This window comes from Rhea americana, unplaced genomic scaffold (assembly GCF_003343005.1).
Source record: "Rhea americana isolate MKP2758 unplaced genomic scaffold, rheAme1 scaffold_39, whole genome shotgun sequence".
Classification (NCBI taxonomy): Eukaryota; Metazoa; Chordata; class Aves; order Rheiformes; family Rheidae; genus Rhea; species Rhea americana.
The window spans coordinates 4,303,011-4,320,517 of NW_028186523.1; the positions used below are offsets into that span (position 1 = coordinate 4,303,011).

At 37.7% G+C, this 17,507-nt stretch overlaps 1 protein-coding gene across 1 annotated transcript in view; it reads right to left on the bottom strand.

Moving 5' to 3' along the window:
- XKR4 (XK related 4) overlaps positions 1 to 17,507 on the bottom strand; it is a gene marked incomplete at its 5' end in the record, with an annotated part of 216,206 nt that overhangs the window by 131,791 nt on the left and 66,908 nt on the right. The window lies entirely within an intron of this gene.

Here is a 17,507-nt window from a genome sequence, read left to right on the forward strand (position 1 = left end):
AAAAAAAAAAAAAAAAAAAAAAAAAAAAGTCCTTAAAAACATGAAAAACATGAGTAGCAATAATACTCTAAACTGAAGTCCACAGAAGTTTTATAATGGTTCACAGATACAAGCTTCAACATAAGCCAAGTTTCTGACTCCATCTATGTTTGTTTAAATTAATAATAGCCAATTGGGATCTGATGTAAATTCTATATAAATATTAACTGACGAATTTTTAAGGGTTAAGAGGCTCTAGAGCTTCAAATGTGAATAACTTGCTCCCACTATTCTAGTCATGCTACAGAGCTTGTTTGCCATGGTTAGAAGCTGGTACACTGAAAGGATAGAAAAGAATGAAAAATTCTCTCTATAAAGGCCAGAGTGTTGTTAGCTTACTGCCTGAGATAGAGCTTTTGAGCAGTTAGGCTTTTATAGCTCGGAAAGAAAGGGAATATACCAGATATATGCATAGAGGTCTATCATTATTGTAAATTATGTGATATTATGCCTTGCTCACACTCATAAAACTAAATAATGCTTTACTTTACAGAGGTGTAGTGTATTTACAGCTGATTCCGTCTCCCAAAATAGACGACCCACAAACACAAAAATTAGTCGGACCTCCGGACGTAAACATTTTTGCTACATATAGCACTGAAAATCTGATCTTGCTTTTTTTTTTCACTCTATGAACTTACCCCAAGGAAATGAACACAACAAGCCTTATACCTAAATGAATGGTACATACATTGAAGAGATCAGAAATGCAGTTTGCCCTATAACTCTGTCAGTCCCAGCTGCAATACTGTATGCAGAACTTGTTACTGCATTTCAAAGAGAATATTGCTGAACTCATGGAGCCGCTCAAGAATAGAAATGAGAATACCTTTGGGATGAGAAAAAGACTTCCGTCCATGAGAATAATTGGAAAATACTGGTACTGTTAGGACAGTACAAGAAAGGGGAGTGAACTAGTACAGAATAGGTAAGTAACTGATGTTTTTCTTTGCCTGCAGAACCAAGGGCTAGGTTCACAAGACCTGAGAAACAGGTAAGGGCCTACAATCGCAGCGAATTCCTCAATTTCTACTGTTGATACAAACAGAAAAATTCAAATTTTACACTTTCCCTCTCACTGAATATCAAGTTGATCTTTATACAAAGAAATGGCATACTTTCCAAGAAGAGTGATTGAGAGACCCTTTTTCCAGGATGTCATGCAGGCTGGTGGTTAAGGCATTCTCTTTCAAAGGTAAAAGGTATTGGTATAAAACCTCTGGGATATGAGCCCAGGCTTTCCACATTTTGGGCAAGTAGCTCTCATGCCACTGTATATTAAGGGCTCACTCTTTGGTAAAAATGGTACGTTAAATAAAATAGTTTGGGAATGTTTTTAAGTTCATTTCAATTCATATTCATAAAAATGGAGCCGAATATAAATATATAAAATCATGTAGATAGAAGAAAAGGTAGAGTGTGGAAACAAGAATTAATTATAAAGAGAAAGGGCATCCAGTGAAGYGGAAAAAATATCACTGTACAGTCAAAACAGATGTACAAAAGTGCTTTTTGACAATGTCGGGAATGAAACTACAGAATTCATTTCCACAGTGAATTCCTGTGATCAGGAATATACCAGAAAAAGAAAAATATTCATACAGATAACAGACCCTGAACTATGACAGTACAATTTTTGGCAGTAGTATTGATCCTTAAGATTCTGTTTTGACAACAAACTGCTAACAATCAGGAGGAAACTAGGAGTCTTCACCCTGGTCTGCACTAGATTTCCACATTATTTTTCTGAAAAAGCTGGTCCTAGATAGTGTCTAAGAATAAATATTAGACTATCTCAGCATGGTTGCTGATGCAAAATGACAATTTCTATGTCCCTTTTGTTGTGAAAGAAGATACTATAAACATAACTCCTAGCCCATTTTAAAAGCCAGATTCTTTCAGCTCTTAATTTTATGTTAATGGTTTCTCTGTACAGCCAAGCTAGAATCACAGTCCCGCTTTATTTTGGGGCTAAAAAGTTCTCTGTTTCATGACCATTAATAATAATAATTGGAAAAAAAAATGGTCAGACCATTAAGGAGAGTGCATAGCTTTCAGGAAAATCTCATGGGAAAGTGGTTTTTCAGAATGATGCTGGAAAGATTATCCTGAGTAAAACTGAAACACTTATTCATGATGGAAGGAGCCCTTCTCTTTATTCCAGCCCTCAAAAACCAGAAATAGATTTATATTATACCAACATAATATATTATAGTATATTATAAATATACTCATCACCTAGAGCATGGCAGACGGGGTTGCATCCAGGCGGGCCTTGAATATCTCCAGAGAAGGAGACTGCACAACCTCTCTGGGCAACCTGGTCCAGTGCTCCGTCACCCTCACAGGGAAGAAATTCCCCCTCACGGTCAGGCAGAACTTCCTGTGCTTCAATTTCTGCCCATTGCCTCTTGTCCTGTCACACAGGGCAACTGAAAAGAGTTTGTCCCCGTCCCCTTGACACCCTCCCTTCAGGTACTTGTACACACTGATGAGATCCCCCCTCAGTCTTCTCTTCCCCAGGCTAAACAGRCCCAGCTCTCGCAGCCGTTCCTCATAGGGCAGGTGCTCCAGCCCTCTGATCATCCTCGTAGCTCTCTGCCAGGCTCTCTCCAGTTGCTCCATGTCTCTCTCGTCCTGGGGAGCCCAGAACTGGACACAGKACTCGAGATGAGGCCTCCCCAGGGCTGAGGAGAGGGGCAGGATCACCTCCCTCCACCTGCTGGCAACACTCTTCCTAATGCACCCTGGGAGACCATTGGCTTTCTTGGCCACAAGGGCACATGGCTGCATCATGGTCAACTTGTCATCCACCAACACTCCCAGGTCCTTCTCTGCAGAGCTGCTCCCTAGACGGTCAGCCCCCAGCTTGTACTGGTGCCTAGGGTTATTTCTCTTTAGGTGCAGGACTCTGCATTTGTCCTTGTTGAACCTCAGGAGGTTGCTCTCTGCCCAGCTCTCCAGCCTGGCCAGGTCTCTCTGAATGGCAGCACAGCCCTCGGGTGTGTCAGCGACTCCTCCCAGCTTGGTTTTATCAGCAAACTTGCTGAGGAGGCACTCTGTGCCCTCATCCGGGTCATTGATGAAGAAGTTGAACAGGATGGGACCCAGTACTGAGCCCTGGGGGACGCCACTAGCCACAGGCCTCCAGCTAGACTCCACACCACTGATGACGACCCTCTGAGCTCTGCCTTTCAGCCAGTTCTCAATCCACCTCACTGTCTACTCGTCTAATCCACACTTCCTGAGCTTGCCTAGGAGGATGTTATGGGAGACAGTGTCAAAAACCTTGCTGAAGTCAAGGTACATAACATCCACTGCTCTCCCCTCATCTACCCAGCCACTCATTCCATCAGAGAAGGCTATCAGATTGGTTAAGCAGGATTTCCCCTTGGTGAATCCATGCTGACTACTCCTGATCACCTTCTTTTCCTCCATATGTCTGGAGATGACATCCGGAAGGAGCTGTTCCATCACCTTTCCAGGGATGGGGGTGAGGCTGACTGGCCTATAATTGCCTGCGTCCTCCTTGCCCTTCTTGAAGACTGGAGTGACATTGGCTTTCTTCCAGCCCTCAGGCACCTCTCCAGTTCTCCAAGACCTTTCAAAGATGATGGAGAGTGGCCTGGCAACATCCACCAGCTCCCTCAGTCCCTGTGGGTGCATCCCATCCGGGCCCATAGATTTGTGGATGTCTAGCCTGCCCAGAAGGTCTCTAATCCTTTCCTCCTCAACCAAAGGAAAGTCTTCCCTTCTCCAGACTTTCTCCCTGGGAGACAGTGTCAGAACAGTCTCTCTTCCTCAAACAATTCATCCTAGATTTAGCCTTTTTGCCCATCAATTCTCATATACTTTCCCTTCTTTTTTCACTCCAGTCTCTGCACTATCACTCAACTCGTTCTCTGCTCCCTTGTCCAGTTAGTCCTTTCCTTGTTTGCCACGTCCGTCTCTCAGTCTGAAGCTGTTTTTCACACACTGATTCTTCCCAAATCCTTTTCAACTTTTATTGCCTTCTTCTCATAATTATTACCACCACTTTTAGTGAGAAAACAATTTCAGTCCAAACACACTCAAAGACCCGTTAAAACTTGGGAAAGACATGAGATCTATTGATGCCGACTAAGCTCCAGGAATACACTGATCACTGTAGAGTCTGGTACCTGCACAAAAATAACTTTGTATGGTTTTAGCATTACTTTCATGTCACTTTAGCTAAAAATTCTATTTTTACTTAATGGCACACATGTATTTCCATGGGGAAATACACTGTCTTGCAGCATTGATGTTATTGGTACAAAGCTCCTTTGAAAGAATATTTACATATTCAGGACCTGGGAAGCTGGGAAGGGTCTTATCCCTAAAAGTCTTGTGCTATTGTGAAACCTTATGCTGACCTGCATGCTTCCTCAGTCAGGGACATTAGGTCAATTTTCTCATATAACTCCTTTCTGTTAGTGATTTCAAAGCGTGAATAGCAATGAAGCTGCGTGTATTATACTTAATTTGATTTTTAATTTGGCCTCCGTGGGTCAGTGCCTCAGAGAGCTCCTGCTGCTGATAGGCATCATCATGTGAAGAAACCTGCATTCAGGACAGCTGTGTTTGTATATCATTCACACTGGTACCATACAATGGAGAAAATCACAAATTTGACTCTAATTGTGGCAGCTGTGTTCAGTGAAGTGTCTAAATTAGAAGCGACCTATAAAAGACTGCATTATTTGTAAAAGGAATGTGCTCTGGGGAATTTCAAACACAATGGAATATTTTGGGAGCAAGCTTTCAAAACAAATAGGAGATTATGTATGAATAAAAATCATGAATGATGCATGTAACCATGAATGAACTTTGTGAATGTATCATTGTGCTCTTAGATAGAAAATATTTCTCAAAAGACTCAAAACATTTGAGTTTCAAGTTCCAATAAAACCAGTTGAAACAGGACCTGACCAAAGAAAAATTAAACATAGTTTTAAACGACAACTGTGAAAATATTCTGCAAACATGAAACCTAAAGGGCTGTAAACACTGGAAGTGAAAATGTAACTTCTGCAGCATAAATTGTCAGCACCAAAAGACATTACATCATCAGAAGATCTGAATCCAGGAATTCTAGCCAATTTACTAGTCTACCTGGTGGTTTTGTCAGCAGAATACTGAATTTATTTATAAGTTGCATCTAAACTCTTCAGTTATGCCACACAGATCTTAGTGATAGAAGGATTTGCTGAAAATGCTTTGCTGGAATGAGAGAAAAAAAAGAATGAATATTCAAATATGTTATTAGATAGATGCATTTTTAATTTATTTTATGTTCATTTTCATTCACAACCTTGTCTTCCCAGAAGTTTCACTGTTTTTTATATGCTCAAGAAAATATATCTGTAGAGATTTCAGCACTGAGGATTTTTTTTCCAATATGTCCTGTACCACAATAATGACCTGGTGCTTGTTTCACTGCCTGCCTAAAATMCTTATAGAAGAAAAAAAAAATAAAAATAATTGAAGCCTCTCTCCACTTCTAAAATAGAAAATGTTTTAGATTTTTTGAGTGAATCAGATTTTGACAAGGTTTAGAATATGAATGACATGCAGTTTTGGGTTACAGGAGGTTTGTTACAGAAAGATTTAAATAGAACACTCAATTTGTGGCTTAGTACTGCAGCACTCTGGGCATTTTTTACTAAATTCCAAAAATACAACTGAATTCTCCATCTCCTAAACATAAATTCCAATCTTAAGTAGGTCATTAATGTTAGCTTTATATAAAGCAACCCTTAATGTAAGGAAAGCTGTATATTTCTACAGATTTAGAAAATATAGACTAAAACCCCAGAAAGGGTGCCCATCTGCCTGAAAATGTTCACTCAAAGACTTCTTAAAAAAYGTCTTTTTATCGCATAGAAATGGTCTTCCAAGAAAAGCTCTGTATGGGTTCACCCAGGATGAATCTCAGTATTTTCTGATGGATTATGGAACAGAAGGTACAAGGAATTGCAGATATTCCGTGGAAAAGGATCAGAACTCAGAGTGATGTTTGGCAATTTCAAGGAACAGTCCRAATTAAATCCTATGAATTTCAACATATATGAGCACTTTTGGGCAGGAAAAACTAAAATATATTGATAAATGTGTAATCACAGGCTAGGTGGCAATATCGTGCAATGAGAGCAGGAACAGTAGATTATGAACATGATCGATTGCATGATCATGTTACAGATATATACCCAGATGCAAATCTTCTTCTGGAACATCAGCATAAATGGCATATATGAGAACTGGCAGGTAGAGTGGTGTGCTTACTTAGTGCTGACACAGCTGGAATACCATCTCTGTTGTTGCCCAAGTCACGGTAAGAAAATGATAGGCAGATCAGGGAGAGTCCAGAAGACAGCAATAAGAATGGTCAGATCAAGTGTTTGGAAGTAGACTGGAAGACTTATATAGGTTCAGCATAGATCAGGGACAACAAGGGACATGTTAGTAGTCATTCACAAATGAAGAYAGTTGTTACAAAGAAGAGCGAGAGCAATTTACTAAAGGGTGAGGAGGGAAACCTATTTCACCACTGGCTGACCTACCACACTATCTTTGTGAAGTTGCAGTAGCGTGAAAGCCACATATACCATATTTTTCACAACAAACACACTTCYTCCTCCATGATTTAACTTTCGCACTCTGAGCAGTACCAAATTCTCTGTCTGCTGCAATGATAATATTTCAAACATATGACTGGATTGTGGGTTGCCCAATACAGTGTTAATGAAATAAATTTGTGACATTATGTGACTATTATGTGGCATATGGATAGAAACATAAAATGACATAAACAACAGCTTCTTGAAAGGTTTTCTGAGGGTAAGACTAGCCCTCAGCTTTCGTGGAAGGAAGATGTGTGGTACCTGAAGGTGTAAGAGCTGAGTGGAGAGAGGCCCATGAATGTGCACTATATTYTACCRGTTTGGGCTGCTGAAGGAGAAAATATATTTCCATTGATGTCTGCTCTGAAACAGAGCATTCAGCACCTAGTGCRGCATCAATGTCTCTGTTGGGAAGGRACCTCTTTCCAGGCACTGAAGTGGCCTTCATCACGCCACTATGTATGTCCATGTCAGCTACACAACTCAAACCACAYAGCAAAGGTGACGTGATTAAGAGGAAAAAAAGTTTAAGCATGGTTCTGTGACCTTTCTATTGAAGCCTGCACAAGTTTCCGACATTTATGTTATGTTGTCTAAGCTAACGGCTGACTCATTGCAGAGGGYAAGATCATTTTGCAATTACTGGTGAAGATTTGCTTATAGTAAGCTCTCAGTGTACAGCTGTGGTATGTGTTTCCAGAGAACAAATCATAGCTGCAGTCTCTCTCAAGAGGGAGACAGGATGGGTCACGTTCTACAGATGACTTTTTGTAATAAAAATGCCATCACATAAATCGTGCGACCTATAGAGAATAAAGGGGTAATAAGAATTCCTGTGCCTAGATAAGAAGCTGGAGTTTTTATTCACATTCTGACTTGCTTCATTAAAAAATCCTGATTACATCTGGAGTGTAGTCCAATCTCTTGGCAGACAAATATGCCACAAGAGCAAAATTCATACTTGCTATGACTTCTCTGTTAGCAGCAAAGATGTCTTGMTTTTTGCACCTACCATCATGTCAAYAAGAGACTAACTTGTGCAACAAGTGTTAAAAATGCAAGTAATTTAAGTTTAAGAGAAGGTACTTCTAAATACCTAATAACAGTCAAAATAACGGATTTGTGAAAAATATATCTTAAAGTTGACTTCTTTGGAATGGTTCCAAAATTTATATGGATGTCTTGCTGATAAGTTTGAAGAAAGAYTGTACTGCACTTAAATACTGAAGAGATTTCAATTTCCTCATGCCTGAAGAAAAGGTAGAGACTTGTTTTATTTTCTGTGCTGTTGTTAGAATATCAGTTTGAGAAAAAAAGAAGGGGGGGGGGGAATGGAAACAAAACGTCTATGATTTATCGAGAAATTAAACAAATAAATATTCTTCTAATTTGCTGCTTTCAAAGCTTCAGCTACACAAACATATTTTTCAATTACAACTAGCACTTTACTGGCTTAATTATGTGTATAATTTTGAAGTATTGTTGTGAATTTAATCTTTGTTACATTCACTGTGTTCAGTTTACTAYAGTTGTTTTTCATGCTGTGACACTACTTCAGACCTCCCTGGACTGAAATGTAATCTTCTTGGATGCTTTTCAGTGCCATGTAATCACACAGCATTCARCCATTTCAGCTGCTACCTACTTCTCGCTCTCTTCAGCAACTCTAATGGAAGACCCTTGTCCCAAGTTCATTCATTCCAACTTCATGACATATTGCACCTAATAATATGTTTCCATCTGCCTGGCAGTAAGCAATGCAGAAGCAATACAGACATTTGTATTACATTCAGTTCACTCACAGCAGTGCAGTTGATCTGATACAATTCTACTTGACAAGGTATACATTTATGTGCATTCAATTTGCCGCCTGTATTTGATTTCTCCTTACAAAATTTGTTAGGAAGTTTGCTTGCACTTTCTTTTTTACCAAATTGTTGGAAAATTACAGCTACAAGACAATGTAAATATAAAATCCATATACATGTACACAAGATTAATAATCTTGTTACTTTTTTTTTCCAAGATGAAGCAAATTTTAGAAGCAGAGGAAAAAGGAGAYATCTTTCTATTCACCAAACAATAAGTCAACATATAGATGATTCTATTCCAGCATGGCAAACAAAATTTATGAGAAAATCCTAAGGCCAGGATTTTATTTCATGGTAAATATTGATAAATCAAAAACAAATTTTTCCTTACACAGCTTAAATCTTTGGAAACATACATTAGCTTAAGTATATGTAAAGTGGATGTGCATTCTATCACAATAAATCTCCAGGTAATCAATATATAGAGATAAGACAAATAGTTTGGAGAAATGAAAACAATAGTTACATCACTTAAACATTTGCATCATGTAAAAAAGTTATATCGTATGCACCTCAGTTTACCTTGTCTGATAGTTTTAAAGGATAGGAGGCTGACATGGAGGAAGGAATCGGGAAATCAAAGGAAAAAAAGAAAAATTATTTTGATTGAATAATGCCTGGAGGTATTAATGGGACAATATTGCCACTTGACTGCCTCTACTCTAACAAATATTTTCTTCCCAGGTCTCTGTTTGATAAGAGAGGCTAAGAAAGGCAGGAGATGAAAATGAATGGGCTTATCATCAGACGCTTGACTAAAAGTCATATCCGTAGTTTTAGGGCTGTTTACGAAAGTTGCTGAGCTGAACAGCACTTCCCAAAGCTTGGAATAAAAGATTTATTTTAGGAAAGATGTACTTTAAAGCTTTATTACTTTTTAGCATATGCTTTGCTGACCCTTAAGCAGCTAAATAATGCATTGTTTTGAATAAACTCCCTCTGATGTGATTTATTCGCAGAGTTAGATAGGTAGTTGCTGGTAGYTGAGTGGAGCATTGCGAAGGTAAAATAGGCACACATCAGAAGTGAACTCCTTCAAAAGTTACATGAAAAAAAAAAATCATTCTTATCTTACCCAAAGTGACAGAAGCACATCTAAAGTATGGTTAAAACACCCTTCTTAAGGATGCAGACAGCAACAATAATAACAAAAAATTGTGTTTTTCCTTCAATTTTCATTGCCATTTAAGACACAGATACATATGGATGGCTTCTGTTAGCATCACAGGAAAAATGTAGTTACATTTGATAGGACTTAGTGTACTGTGCTAAAGCCTCAATCTCTCATTATTGTTTATTAGCCTTCCACTCARTAGCTTGGGATAGGCCCAATATAGAAATATACTACCCAGAAACCTGTATTAAGCATACAGATTTCATATSCAGGGCAAAAAGCAAGGTAAAACATCTCAGCATGGCAATTCAAAAATCCCACGCATTAGGCAATGAAGTACCCAGAGCCTGCACACCAGAAATGCTTAGCACAGAGATGCACCTGACAACTCATTTCTCTTCTAAGCTGATGCAGCTGACTCAGGGCTACAGGCAAGCATCTCAAGCCACCAAGGACTGAGAGTCTCGCTCCCTGCCTAAGAACTGCCTCCAAAAAWACTTGAAAAAGAAGAGCGTAAAATTTATAACTTTATTTTAAAGCACAGCTGTGTTTTATACTTAGCCAAGGCCAACCTGTAAAGTAACATCTCAGTGGTTAGAACCACACTCAGGAAATGGGAGACAGCCAGTTTCTCTCTTCCAACCTGAGGTATTTCAAACCTAAGAGTGTGCTGCAACCAAGAAGTTAAAAGGACTGAAAATCAACTTTTTCTTGATGAAAGTAAGGCCACTGAGCAGCAACGAATGCATGGAGGTTCGCAGAAACACCCCAGGGTTTGCTCCTTCCAGCATGGTCTGCTCTCTAAACACTCAGATGTGATAGAAAAGGTACCACTATTTCTACAAAAATAGAAAAGTACCACCATTACTTCCTCTGACATGTCCATTTAAAGAGCTCCTACACTATATTCTGTGTAGGACCCAAATCAATTATTAATTCAGTAGTTATTCCTACTGTAGTAACAGAGTGTGGTAAAAGTCCTACAGATGCATTACCATGCTGCAGTCTTCTGCTGTTCTTTATAACCTTTTGAAAGGTACTTTTCCCATAATCAGAGGCATTAAAATGCTCTTAGCCACACAAGACCTGCTGATGATGTTGATTCTCTGCAGCTGGAAGAGTGCTTGAGGCTGGACTCTCCGAACACAGTAATTTTGAATGCTACCTGTGTTACAACTGATCTCAACTCCATCAATGCTTAGTGTGAAAAGAGMCAGTATTAGAGTCAAATCTTCCTGCAGTTCCTAGCAGCGCCTGGAAGTGATTTTCTGCCAGAAGTTATAATGGCTCCCTCTGTGTGTTTTGGCAGTAGAGAGGAGGCAAAGTGAACTAAGCAAATAGGAATAGACTTGGGCTGGAGTGAGCTCCTGGGAATTACAGCTGTGGTTGCTCTTTCCCATTCCCAGTTCTCTCCCTCTGGGTTGCCACTGAAGTCAAGCACTGGGATCAAGCCAGCTTGTCCAGCTGCTAAACTGGATTTGCAGGCACAGACTGAGAATTCTTCCCTCTAACCCCTGGAAAGATGCTTAAATAGGAAAAAGAAAAGGCTTATCACACACACTTAAGATCCATAAAAAAATGCAGCACTTGAGTCCTTTAGGAAACACTTAATCTTCTTTTGCCTCCCATACAAATCACACTTTAATACTGAATATCCACACACACAAAAAAAGGCAGAATATTTTCAAATCTCCCTCATTCAGGTTTGTGTTTACTGACATCTACTGGCTGTTCTGATTCACGTCTTCATTCACTAGTGGAATTATGGACATGGGTCAGTTCTGCACTGCTAGCTCCAATGCCCCTAATAGCATCACTTAAGGGATAACTGCTCCTTACTGTCTATGTACAAGATGGAAACCTAATTTACACAGATTACTTCTAAAAAAATTATCTTAATAAAAGTATGATTCATTAATAAGCTACTTATTAAAATAGCTCAAGTGAAAGAACACAGAGTGGAATATAGTTGCCAAATTCAAAATTAACCCCTCTAAATGCTTTTGTCTTTTGAGAAAATCAGGAAGAAATAAGTGTTGATGTTACAATTCCTCTTTTAACCAAGGTTTAAACTAAACATGGCTTACAAATAAACAATAATTGTAGAATAAAATATTTATATTCTATAGTAAGTTAATAAAATGATCTATTGGCCCACAAGAAGTTATATGATGCTTCTATCTCAGTGTATTTTGTAAACTGATAGAGAAACTTTGTTCAATAGATAATTCACTAGCACCCAGTAACAGTTTAAAGAAAGATACTTCTCCCAGCAAATACTCCATAGAAAATCTTAGGCAAGCAGAGAAAAACAATATTGACTGAGAAAAAAAGAGATGATATGTTTAATCAAAATCTTGAGTGTCACAGAAACTTTTCCATCTGAAATGTCATTAGTTTTGGTATCTCATCTGAAAGAAGGCAATTTTAGGGAAGTTTCATTGTACAGCCTTCTTTATCATTTAGTATTGGCTACATATAGTTTTGGAAATGCCACCACCCCTTGAGTTAAAGTTAAAAAATGCTATCTGAAGTACTATTCAAAAGAATTTTTACTCTTTGAGTAAAAGTAGCCTGTCAATATGAACAGGAAAATTTGAATCATCTTTCAAGAAATTCAAAATCACACTTCTTTTTCTTAACAAGTACTGCAAGGTCTTGAATTATACTTCCAAGAGAAATAGTCAGAAGCTTATTATTTTAGTAATTTAAAATTACATCAGCTAAAATGTTCACAAAAACAAAGCAATTTCTCTCTGAGATGAATTTGAGTAGAGCCAATGGACTATCTAGCCTATGATTCTAGGAAGTTTTCGTGCTGGGACTGACTGTTCTCCTAAAATCAGTCAATAGCATTAAAATGTCATCAGAATACACCACCAAAACCACCAATGGCATCAAAAGTTGAGCAAGCAGAAAGGCTCATAGCAATGTTGATTTCCCCCGCTATTAATGAGACAAGAATGTCAGTTTAATTCAGATGTCATTTTCTAATGGCCACACAATGATAACTTTGAAATGCCTTTCCGTCTTGCATGTCAAAATCTTTCAATGCCTGTATCATAGATATTCAAAGTATTTATCATCATCACTGTTCTTAAATAAGTACTTTTTAGAATATGAACATGGAGTATCAGACAGATCTCTGCTTTAAATGCATCACACTTTTACGAGATGAAAACCTCAGCTGCGGAGATTCAGATACCTGGATTATTTAAATCAACTTCCTAAATTTTAGAGAGGAAGAGCTAGAAAGAGCAACTGATCTCTAAGGAAGAAACGAACTAGAATACTCATTTTTGTAGAGCAATGTAAAAGAAATATGCATCAAACTGAAGTTGAAATATGGGATACAAGGAGAAAAAATCTCCTAGGAACCCAAGACAGAAGAGTATCTAATAAACATTTAAGAGTTGGACAGCTCACTGTCAAAAGCAGCTCTACTTCAATTCATGTATTCATAGTCTGAAGATGAATCAGAAAAAATCAAATTAGTAGTATAACAAATATAAGAATTTTTATAGAAGTTATATATATTCTGTACCACATGCTGAGAAGGGGGTTCCAACTTTCTCATATCACTCTTCTCTGTATATACAGAAAAAAAATTTTCAGAGTTAGACAATACTGAATGCCAGAAAATCCTCATGCGGTTGAATCTCCAAACAACATTCCTCAGTTGTTCTGTTCTGTTAGGTGCTACTCAAGATGAAAATGGTAAATTGGGAAGCTTAGTAATACCACAGTTAAATGCTCCCTTTAAATGTGGGAATGAATTATACAGTGCCTGAAATAAATTCTGAGATGAACACACATCATCCTGTGAAATTTAATTAACTTAAAAAAAAAACAGCTTTTTTTTGAACAACATATAGAAGCTTCTCTAGCTGGTAGTTGACATGTTCAAGGTTTAATTTTGCATCTATGAAAAAGATACACCAATTTCTGAAATCTTCACTGGTCAAATCTTTTAGCACAAAACTGAACAAATTATAAACCTACATATTCACAAATAAAATATCCCTGGAGCAAAACCCTGCTAACAGAACTGAATGAGGGGTAATCTACTAACTTAAATGGAGAAGCAAGCATTTTGTATTTTGGCCTGATCTTTGTTTATAAGTGACTTTAATTCTCTCATCTAATCCTTTTAGTCATACTGCTAAAACAAAATTGCTGTCTAGTGTATAATTAAAGTTTTATCTTTAAGCAAAAAAGACAGAGATAAAAAGGCCTTTGTCAGAATGACAAACATTAGCTGCCATTCCSGTGTATTGATGGAGCGAGACAGACACCAATGACTTGATTATAATCATTTTTGTGGAAGTTCTTATGATTCCAATATGTGAGAAAAGTACAAAACAGAACTGTAAAACTTGGCAACTAGATTACAAGCAGCAAAGCATCCATATTTTAATATATAAAAAGCATATTTTTAGGGCTATGAACAATGCATGATTATAAATGCGATAAAGCAGATGACTATGAAGAATTCCTACTCACAGTAATGACTTTCTGCCTTCCAACTTATTACAAAACCATCTAATGCCATTCTCAGAAAAAAAGATGATGAAGCTGAGACACTGCGTGCCTCAAAGATCATCAACACCCTGAAGATCTATCAATTACCTAAGAAGGAAAGGTACTCTAAAATCAAAGGCCTTTCACTAGTAACCTACCGCTCCAAATTCCCACCTAGAGAACATCAACACTATCTGAAAACCCAGTTAACACAGCTCCCAAGTTTCAGTACCTAACCACTGCAGATCAGAAGTGCGTAGGTAATGTACCGGTCGTACCAACTATGTCGTACCAACAAATCTCACCCAGCAAGATGAAAACGTAGTGTTTTACACAGCTATATAAGCTCGTGCTCTGTGAACTTAGTGGGATACCAGAAGCAGCACGGTGAAAGTAATGTGGCATGCTACGCTGGTTAATTAACCTGAGAGGAGAGCTATTCCGAATGCCTAATCTTTTCTACAGGGCTGCTATAGAAATCACTGTTTCCTAGACCTAGACTCTATCTTTRCATAATCATACAGCCCAGCCCACATTTCATTTTCTGTGAACTCATGAAGATTACTTATTTAAGTAGGAGCAATTATTTCAGTGACAATATGTGTATTTTAAGGGTTTATTTTCATCGTAAGTAGCAAAATTAGCCCTTTGTAAATCAGTGGCTGCACTTTGTCCACCTGCAAAGATGGAGATACGTAGAACAAACCAGCCAACATTGAGAGGTCAAAGGTAGGGATAAGAAATAGGATACTCAGTTTCCCGCCAATGCAATGATTCTTGTCTATCTGGGAATCTGAATTGATGGTGATCCAATAAGACTGACAACCGCAGCAGTAGCAGGCATATCACAGCATTCTTAGGAAAGGTTGCCTTCTGGAATGATGAGACCAATTGCATGTAAAATTTAAGATTATTTTGTTTCCTTACCAATTACACCATCACCYTATTGTCATCTACTATTTATTAATAAACATATCCTTGCTCTAGAACTTTTTACTGATGGATCGCAAAGCATTTTTCAGAGTCAGTATTATTAATTCTTTATTCTTGGAACACTTTCAATTACAAAAGAAAGTGATTTCTCTGGTTTCTCTTCAAAAAATATACAAAGAGGGAAAGAGAGATAGAGGGGTGATTAAGAATACTCTTTAAAAATGAAAGCGAGCAGAGGTGTTTTAGGTACTATCCAAGTACCAAGCTCTTTGACTTCAATGTCCAAATCGTACTTGGTTTGCTCCTCTTTTTGGACCTCCTGAAAGAGCAATGAATGCCATGTCAAATTTCTGCCTACAAGCATGCAGTTTCTTAGAACAAGTATGCTTTACTTTGACTGTAATGCTGAAAGAACTGACAATCACTAATCTTTTTGCAGCAAGTATGCTGAATTTATAATTGTGCAACAATAATCTAAGCTGAATTTGTTACCACAACTTGTTTTTAGCAAGTCATGCAGAAACTTAATGAAAACCTGTAGTATTCCATCACTTGCAGGAGTTAAAGAAAAACTCAAGCATTTGTCAAATACTTAAAGCTTGGTAATATTTTGAAAGATGCTTCTTGTCCATTTTCATTGTATCTCAGTGATTATAGATGTCAAGGGGACAGATTTTATTGCTAGTCCTGCAAATACAATCGAGAGTTCAAAAACCAAACCATGTTCCTTGTGATCATTTATCAGCAAGATTTCAACATTCAAAACTTCATTAAATAACTTTACTGGTGACACAAGACAGAGTAGTGTTCTTCCTGCAAGGCATCACCACTATCAGCATCAATAACAGGGAAAATGGTTTCAAAAGAAAAATCTTGTTATTAGAGGAAGGAGCTGCAATTTAATTCTGAATATGCACACACAGCAGACTGATGAAGGAGAGATCATTACAAAATATGCAAAAAACCCACCATTACCAATTTGAGCCCTATTTGAAAAATACAGACATTGTTTATTCTTATTCCTATTGCAAATAGCACCGCAAAACTCCCATCATAGCTTTTTTGTAACATTACTAAAGACAGTTCCCACCCCCAAGGACTTTATAATCTAATGTAGACCAAAGAATCACATGAAGAAAGGCATTGTTTTAATTAAGATTAATAAAATATATGATTCGCCTATCTTTTAGAAGTGTAAGAAAATAACAGTCCAATGGCCAAATTAAAACAAAAATTTCTACTGAATATTTGAAGACAGACAAGCTGAAAATATTTTGTTGGTGTAAGAGAACTAATGTACATCGTAGCGAAACATATACATTTACCCTTTTACAGTGACCAATTGGCATCAGAACAGATGACCAAAACCCCTAAAAAGCATACAGTCTGTAGCCGAGAAGCTAATAAAAACTTTGGATTTTTTCAAGCCCATCTATATGCAGACATATGTGAGAATGTTAAAAGCTTTGTAAGAGTATGATCTTTATGGAACATACATGAAGTTTTAAAAAGGTCTGTAATACAGTAGATTGCCTTCCCAAAAGAGAATTGCACATGGGTTTCTAAAGCTATAGCATTCTCTCTGTCAAATAGATGTTAAATTCTTTTTGAAAGTACTTATCTAATCTGAAGACTGTATTTTTTTAAGGTCCAGAAATCATATTAGATGATTAAATTTATTTTCAAACACAACACAGAAAATGCAATGCAATGGCATGGCTAATATCTGAATTCAGTACAAATACTTTCTGAGATCAGATTGCCATTACTATTTTCAACTTCAAAAAGCCAGAGATGTGTTTTGTTCTCAGATATGCAATTGCTCTTAATGAACTTCAAAGGCCTTGAAAAGAATGAGTCAGTGGGAGATATATTAGTAAAGAAATAAAGAAGTATATCAGTGTGGAACCCCTCCATCCCCAGATTGCTAGTGAAATGTAAGAATATTTGGAGCTGACCTTTTAGAGAGCACTACATGAAACTGCAGTGAGAGGAGACTGCAACAGAAAAGAAAGCCAAGATGCACACCAAAGATCAGTATTTCCTGAAAAAATGGCCTCCTCTCCTGTGCCTAAATGTGAAACGTGTGCTTCTGTGAAAAATTTGCCTCCTCCATGAATGTGGAGTTCTTTCTAATTGTCTTAACYGAGGTAACTGGAGGTAAGTGCCTCCTGCGTGGCATATTACTCTTCATTAAAGAAACTGTGGTCTAAATGACCTCAATGGCAGAACTACATACTTAGCATCAACTGAGAGTAGCATACTTCCCCATAAAATACTGCCAGAACAAACCTGCCAAGTCCTATAAAGTATGAATTCAGTATGAGCCTTACTTCTACTCCTCCAGCCTCCTGATTCTCATTATGGTACCTGCCATCCAAGGAAAAG